Here is a 317-nt window from a genome sequence, read left to right as displayed (position 1 = left end):
TGTGTGTGTGTGTGTGTGTGTGTGTGTGTGCGTGTGTATATCAAGAGATATCTGGGGTTAAAGTCTAAGACAACATGCTTCACTGGGAATCTGAAAATTTGAAGAACTTGGTGAGAGAGAAAAGAACTAAACAGGGAGAAACTCTCTATTCTTTTTGGAACTATTAGTGCTTTCCAGAGAGATCTTGATCATTTTTTAATGTTTCCCTCAGGTGTGACTCCATACAGTTTCTTTGACGTTTTAAAGCCTCCTCCTGAATTGTCAGCCACATCCGTTTCCTCTTTTAGATCTATCTTTAACAATCACTCTTATGTAAT

This window comes from Hipposideros armiger, unplaced genomic scaffold (genome assembly GCF_001890085.2).
Source record: "Hipposideros armiger isolate ML-2016 unplaced genomic scaffold, ASM189008v1 scaffold_564, whole genome shotgun sequence".
Taxonomy (NCBI): Eukaryota; Metazoa; Chordata; class Mammalia; order Chiroptera; family Hipposideridae; genus Hipposideros; species Hipposideros armiger.
This window is presented reverse-complemented; position numbering follows the sequence as displayed.